This window comes from Canis lupus, chromosome 8 (genome assembly GCF_003254725.2).
Source record: "Canis lupus dingo isolate Sandy chromosome 8, ASM325472v2, whole genome shotgun sequence".
Taxonomy (NCBI): domain Eukaryota; kingdom Metazoa; phylum Chordata; class Mammalia; order Carnivora; family Canidae; genus Canis; species Canis lupus.
Window position 1 is genome coordinate 26,623,198 of NC_064250.1, and position 7,264 is coordinate 26,630,461.

Sequence of the window (7,264 nt, forward strand, 5' to 3'; positions counted from 1 at the left end):
CATATCTAGGGTATCCCTCTGATAATTGCACAGACTGCCACCTCTCCTAGTTTAGCCTCAGTTTCTCAGGATGAAACACAAGATATCCCCTAAGGAGCCTTGCAAAGGGCAGTGAGAGAGTCATGTGCTGGAGATGGAGTGGGAGGGAGGTGTCAGGAGAGGGTCAGGGGGGACTTGGTACAAGAGACTGAAGGAATACTAAGAGCTCTCATGATGAAATGTCGTGGCCATAAATAAGATGATACAAGAAGGAAAGGGAACAGGAAAGGGGTGGGGAATGCAACTTTGAAATAGATAATTGTGATTACTGCATTTTAGGATTAAAGGAAACTTAGGATCCAGTTGAGTGGTTAGTCTTTTTTTAAAAAATAAAATCTTGCACAGAATCAAAATCTGCAAAATAGATAAAGGCGAGCCGCCCTGGATAAAATGAGAGCTCGGGGAGCAGTTGGTTTGGTTTCCATGCAGGGCTGCGAGGAACAAAGTTTGAAAACCAGATCTGGGTCAATGCAGGAATCCAACACCACCACAAATATCCACTCAGCTTGCACTTCCCAAATGAATTACCTCTTGCATTGTCCACCCCCAAACTTAGTGTCTTAAAACAACGATTTTATTTGCTCCTGAGTCAGTTGGGCTGAGCACAGCAGGGAGTCTCTAGGGGTTACCTCTGCAGCTGCATCATCTGGAGGCAAAAAAGGGGGCTGGATGGGCTAAGATGGCCTTACTCACACATCTGGTAGTTGGCACTGGCTCTCTGCTGGGCTTCTCTTCCAGGAGAACCACTCTGAGACTGTACATAGCACTGAGTTCTAAGGGGACAGGCTTAGAAGCTGGAAGTTCTTTAGAGATATGAGGTAGGAAGTCCCATAATATCACTTTTGCCACATCCTACTGGTCAAAGCAAGTCACAAGAGCAGATCAGATTCAAATTGAAGGTATGGAGAAATAGACTCTTGATGGGAGGAATGTCAGAGTCACATTGAAAAGAGTTGCTTGCACAGGAATGGAATTTGGGGCTATTTTTTTTTTTTTTTTTTTTTTGCAAAATACCACATCTCATTTTCTGCAACCTTTTTTTCAATAAGCTTGGCATATATCTGGTATATGAAGATGATAACTTGTAGTATACGTGGGTGAATGTGGCAAACCCTGCTATTATATAAACCCTCTCATTATTTGTTCTCCATTTTTTTCTTATTTACAGAACCTCAGTTCTTTTTTTTCCAGACTGGCCATGTGCCCAGTTACAAATATTCACCCTCCCAGATTTCCTAATAGCTGGAGTGAACACATGACCCAATTCTGGCCATTGAATGTAATCAGTAGTCTCCTGGGTAGGGTCTCCAGGAGAGCTGTTGTTTTCTTGATCAAAGGGAGCAAGCTCTCTGGCACTTGCCTTTTGCATTTTTCCCTGCTCCCTTCCTGTCCCCCTCCTGCCTGGAACCCATGTGGAACATTTACAGGTGGAGCAGCCATTTTGAAACCATGAGACTAGATGAATAGAAACACAGAAGAAGCTTGATCTCCAATGGCATCATGAGACATCTTCTCTAGTCACGGACTCCCTATTTCTGAGCTTCTCATTCTCTGAAAAAAATAAACCCTACTTAGTTAAGTCTGTTAGAGCTGTGGTTTCTCCTATTGAAACAGGGAATGACAGTGAGATGAGACTGGGAAGAGAACAGAAGGCTGACTGACCATCAAGGCCCATGACTGGAAGACACCATCATTGCTATGCACACTGAAATGAATTTCTGCCTTTTTCTGTGCTCATGTGTGTTTGTGTGTATTTGGAGGTGCCTGAGTCTAGAGATAGATGGTTTCGGTATAGGGATGATCATTTGTATATAAGGAAATGCTGTTGTTTTTGCAAAATTTAAAATCAAATTGGAGTCCAGAGTTTGAAAGGCTGAAATAAATTGAAAGTGAAAAAATAAGTTCAGTAGTAATGACTATAAATGCTTGTACTTAGATTTTTAAAAAAGATGTCAGCATGGGAGAGCTTAGTTTCACAGCCTGAGGGTTGGAGTTGACTGCAAAGGCTTAGAATGAGCTCACAGAATGAGCTGTGAGTGCCAAAAGCTCTGGCTCACCCTCTATGATGGTTATCTAGGCTCCAGAATGCAGAGAGCAGACGTCCCTCAGCCTCTACATGGTCAGAGCATTGGAGGTGAGCATATGTCCATCCTAGGACTGACAAATGGAGCCCAGCCAGAGAAAGACCAGGATGCCATCCAGGACCTGGGAAAGTTTAGCTTGGACAAGAGAAGACGTGGAGGAGCCTGAAATGATAATAGCTGTAATAAGTCATCTATCACTGTATACAAACCACACCTAAAACTGAGTGGCTTAAACCAACAACAACCATTCATTTGCTCAGGATTCTGCAGTCTGGGCTGGAGAGATTTTTTTCTCTGCCCCATGTGGTGTAATGGGAGTTGGGCTCAATCACACACTTGCAGCCAGCTGGCAGGTTGACTGGGGCTGGAGGAGCCATGATTGCTTCACTGGCATGTCTGTCACCTCGGCTGGGATGACTGGACTGGCTGCACCCCTCTGCTTCTTGGGCCCTTTCAAACCAGTTCTCCACATGGCTGTCATCTGCAAGGAGGCAAGCCCAGGCTTCATGGCTTCTCAGAACGGTAAGAGTGAAAGTGGATGCTACAAGGCTCTTGATGCCCAAGACTGGAATTTTTGTAACATTACATTGGACCAAGCAAGTCATAAGACCAGTCCAGATACAATTTGGAAAGGGACCACACAAAAGTGTGAATTTAGGAGTGTGATTCACTGGGGGCTATTTTGTAGCAGTCTTTCAAAATAACTAATATTCAGTTTTTCTAGAGTCTGTATAGTTCACAAAGGACATTTTCTTGTCCTATTTGATCATTACAACTTCATTGAGATTATGGTAAGGGTATGGTGGTAAAAACAATAATAAATCAATAAAAGCTCTGACTTATGGCATTTGTCACTCACTTTCCTTGGTGTAAATACTCCCACCATGGCTCATTTTAAATGACCAACACAAGATCACTGAAAGCAGAAGTGAGAGGAGGGCCACTTGGCAGCTGGCTCTCACACACCACTGTATACAGTGGGGATTAGCTCTACTTGCAGATGAGGTGATGAGACTTTCTCAAAATCACACACAACCAGTAGTAGCAGATCTGGAACCCAACCCAGATCCAAACTGTATAGGGTTATAACATCACCCTATCTCATAGCAATTTTCTTAAACATCTGAAGGGCTGCTATAGAGAAGGAGTAGTCCTATAAACCTATAGTTTAGGTTGCCTCAGAAGGCAAAATAAGTGTCAATGTGAGTAAATTTCAAAGAGACAGATTTCAGTGTAAGAAAGTCAGTATGAAAATGGATTCTGTAATCATTAGCCATTCAAAGAGAATGAATTACTTTGTGCCGTAGCGTTGTCCCTATCTTAAAGGGTCTGTCAGAAGCCGGATCTTTGAAGATTTCTGAATCAGAGGAGAGGTTGAAGGTTGAACTAGAGAGCCTCTAAGACCCCATAAGTCTTAGATTCTGATTGTAAGAATGTTCTTAATTCTCAAATCTAGAACAGCTCAATATCCTATTGAGACCAAAGAGTGTGAGAGAAGGGGAGAGAAGAGAAGGTGACTGTTAAATCCTGGGAGGAGCTTGGCCAGAAGAAACCTAGCAGTCCTGAGGAGATAGGTCTCCTGAATACGTTCAGGTGGGAAAATGGGTCTTAGGAGGGTAGCTCTGGTCCAAGTGACAGAACCATAGGACTCATAACACAGAAGCACAACTTTTATTTTAAAGTCAACTCAAACGACAGCCCCCAGAACTTGAGTCTGAAATGTCAGGATGTTCTCAGGGTAGCAGAATGCAGCTATTGATATCGCCTAGCTCTGTGGATAAGGCTGGCTTTCTAACTGGGCTTCTTTAATTTTTGCTGAGGATTTGGCATTTAGTCTCCGGCTCAGCCAGAACCTGCTGCTCCTGCCTGGCTGTGCTGCCCCACTTTTGCTTGGGGGTCTGGCATTCATGGGCACTTCCTCCTCAGCCCTGGGGGCTTCCTGAAGCAGTTAAAGATTCTAGTTTTATAATGAGAACCACAAAACTGGAAGCTTTCCCAAAGGAACAATTCAAAACTTGAGGCATAAATCTCAGCCATTTGAGAATACACACCTGGGATGCTTTCCGGGATGACTCAGGCATCACTGGCCATGCCAAGAAATTACTCAGGTAATCATAAATCCCAGAAGCTTCCAGGGAATGCCCAAGACCAGTTACTGAAGTAGATAACTCATCTCTAAGAGCAAGTCCTTTGACTCAAAAACGTACAAGTCCATGCATCTCTGATTTTGAAGAGCTGCTATTTTCCTGTGCTAAACCCAAAGGAAGGAAGGCAAGTTGACCAAGCCAAGCCTGGTCTTGCTCCTTCAGCTGGCAGCTCCCCCAAGTGAGATTAGCCCCATCAGAGACTTTCAAAGATGCTTTCACATCAAGGTTCCCAGATTTACTGAGTGACATGCTCCCCAAAGTCCAATACATCCATCACTCATGTGTAGAAGGGTCTGGAATGGCTAGGCAGGATGTGAAATAAGAAGAAACAATGGGGGACTAGTGGTAGGGAAAGCAATGATGGTCCCCAAAGCCACTTCCCTGGAGACACTCTCCTTTAGACCATAGGAACCATCATCAAAGTACACACAAACCACTGCCAGCTCTAAAAACCAGGGGAACCCTCTCCCCAGGCTCAGAGTGCCTTCAGTTATCTTTGGTTTGCTCCTGCACAGAAATAGGTCTGAAAATGTCAGCAAAACAGGGTATCAGCAATTAAATTAGAGCTTCCTGGGATGCCTGGGTGGCTCAGTGGTTGTTCCTGGGGTCCTGAATCAAGTCCCAAATCAGGTCCTGGCAGGGAGGTTTTCTCTCTGTCTATGTCTCTGCCTCTCTCTGTGTCTCTCTCATGAATAAATAAATAAATACAATCTTAAAAAAAAAAAAAGAGCTTTCCATTTCCTCACTCAGCAAATGGCTGGATTTGGGCATCCATCCCGATCATGGAACTGTGGGACGCCTGGGCCTGGGGCTGAAGCCAGCTAAGGGCTCTGGTGTTGGGGCTGCTTCATGAGATCCAAGTTCCTTTCTGGGTCTACTTCTTCTCTTTTCCACTCTTCCCCTCACCAACCTCAAATCACAGACCACAGTAAACTTAAAGATCATGCTAGTTTGAGCACCTAACTTTATAGGAAAGAAAGTCCCAGGGAGGAGGAGCAGAGATGCTGACTTTTGAAGGACACTCAACTAGTTAATAAAAAAGTCTATAATCAGATGGTTGGTACCACTAATCTTTTCAGTGCATGACCCTCTGCCCCACTTCTCTCTTTCCCAAATAAGGCATGGGTGCCAGCCTCCAACATGGCAGTCACACCCTCACATAGCTCTTCTCTCATGAGAGTGGTCTGTTTAACCAATAGAACATAGCAGATGGGATGGGATGTCACTCTGAGATTAGGTTATAAAACTATGGCTTTTGCCTTGGGCTCTCTCTTTCTCTTAGATCACTTACTCTGGGGAAAGCCAAGTGCCACAGGCAGGCAGGCTATGACAGGCTCACAGGGTGAGGGAATGAAGTCTCTGGCACAACCAGTGAGGAGCTAAGGCCTGCTGACAATCACGTGGCTAAGCTCCCAAGCAGACCCTACCCCAGCTGAGCCTTCAGATGGCTGCAGCCCTGGCCAACAGCTTCACCACAACCTCATGAGAGACCATGAGTCGAAAACACCATCTGAGCCTCTCCTGGATTCCTAATTCACAGAAACTGTGAGATGATCAATGTCTATGGTTTTAAGCTGCTAAGTTTAGGAGTAATTGGTTATATGGAGTAGATTAAAAACACTGGGGTTTTTTTCTTGGCTGTTTTTCCCCCTTGGAAAGAGAGAGAACGAGAGAGAGCTATGAAGGCAAATCCCAGTTTACCAGTCAACAAGACCCTGCACTACACTATTTTAAGAGATGAAACTGTGGCAAATCAGGAAAAAAAAAAAGAAAAAAAAAAAAAAGGAAGCTTCCCTGGAGGCTTGGGGCAAGAACCTCATTAGTGCAGGATTAAGTGTCTTCCCAGGCCTCAGTGAAAGAGGCTGGGCTGCTAGAATGCACCAGCTCCCTTTATAGAAGTTGTGAGCCTGTGGCACATGCAAGTGCTAACTACATTAGATGCATAATGTATAAACCTTACAGAGCTTTTGAGACGGAGTTACTCTTTGGTGGCTATTTTGTGACTTAAGGGTGCAACCTTAAGTTAAAGATGATTTCCTGTGATTCTGGTTTCCCATCTGGGGGATGGGGTTGGGATGGGGTTTCTGTGTGGTTTTCAGAGGCTTCAATGAAGGCAGAGCCAGCACTCGTCCTCCTCACCCTATTCATTCCCAAGTGGACCAGTCCAGCCCTGTCTGCCTAATAGACACATCCAAGAGAAGCTCTTTGAAAGGTGCCTCAGCAAAAAGCATCCTACAAATGCATACATTCCACAGAATGTTGTCTCAGGGGTGCTTTCTGACAGACTTTCTTGTTGGAAACTCCAAAATCTAGGGTCCTTATGCAATAGTCTCTATCCTACGCACTCTACCCTATATGCTCAAAAGTGAGCTCCGTCTTGTTTTCTATCCAGAAAACCTATAGCTGGAAGCATAACGGGCTTTCCTGTGCCCAGAATGTGTTTCCTAAAATATAGCTAAACTAGGTTAATGCCTTTTTTCTTTTCTCTCTTTTTTTCCTTCTCCCCCCCCCCCCCCCGAAGTGTAGATTTAAAGCCCCTGGGAAACTTCCTAGCTTTTTATTTTAAAGATACAACAAGAACATAGCTGTACCTTCACTTACCGGAGGAATATCAAGCAGACAGACCAGAAAGGTGGGCCCTGACCAGCTCTCCCAGGTCAGCCAGAAAGAGTAAGAGCTGGCCAGGACCCACTCCCCAAAGCCCTGGGGTCTCACTATATGCAGTGATAACTAATTCATTTGGTGCAGGCGGGTGGGGCGGGGGGTGTTCTGGAGGCATTTCCAGAGCTATTGTTTGCGAGCCAACAACCTTGTCTCTCCAGCTGTTCCTTAGTCTCTTCAAGAGACCAGGAAGTAGAAGAAAATGAAGAACTTGGAGCCAGAAGTCAGTCTCTGCCAACAGGAACAATGGGTGCAATTGTGCTTTTCACAAAGCAGCAACTGCTCTCCAGGAGGATGAAATGAAAGCATGTGTGTGCTATTGCAATCATGAGG